The sequence below is a fragment of the Ictalurus punctatus genome, chromosome 3, assembly GCF_001660625.3.
Source record: "Ictalurus punctatus breed USDA103 chromosome 3, Coco_2.0, whole genome shotgun sequence".
Lineage (NCBI taxonomy): Eukaryota > Metazoa > Chordata > Actinopteri > Siluriformes > Ictaluridae > Ictalurus > Ictalurus punctatus.
In genome coordinates this window covers 36,677,985-36,678,933 of record NC_030418.2, presented here as the reverse complement: position 1 = coordinate 36,678,933, position 949 = coordinate 36,677,985, and positions in this window count along the sequence as shown.

The following is a 949-nucleotide window of genomic DNA, read 5'->3' as shown; positions in this document are numbered from 1 at the left end:
AACAAACACACACACAAACAAACACACACACACGCATGAACACACACACAAACACACACACACATGAACACACACACATGAACACACACACACGAACACACACACATGAACCCACACACGAACACACACACGTGAACACACACACACACAAACACACACACACGAACACACACACAAACACACACACGAACACACACACACATGAACACACACACGAACACACACACACACACACACACACGAACACACACACAAACACACACACACGAACACACACACACACGAACACACACACAAACACACACACACACACACACACACACGAACACACACACATACACACACAAACACACACACACACACAAACAAACACACGCACGCACACACGCACACACACACACACACACACACACGAACACACACACACACACGAACACACACACGAGAACACACACACGAGAACACACACACAAACACACACACACACACACACACACACGAACACACACACATACACACACAAACACACACACACACACGCACACACACACACACACACACACGAACACACACACACACGAACACACACACGAGAACACACACACGAGAACACACACACATGAACACACACACATGAACACACACACGAACACACACATGAACACACATAGGAGTGTGTGTGTGAGAGAGAGAGAAGGAGGGGGAGAGAGAGAAGGAGAGAGAGAGAGAGAGAAGGAGGGGGGGGGGATTAGTGTCTCTGGTGTGCTTTGGATGGAGGATGAATGTTTGTACAAAGTTAAATCCTGACGTTAAAGTCCTTATAGTAAAGTCTGTCCACATGGCAGCCATCTTGGCTCCCAGGAAGTTATTTTCAGTCCTACAAGACCAGACTCATATCTAGTTTTGGGGAAAGACCCAAAAACCCAAAACAGATAGTCACGAGCGGTAC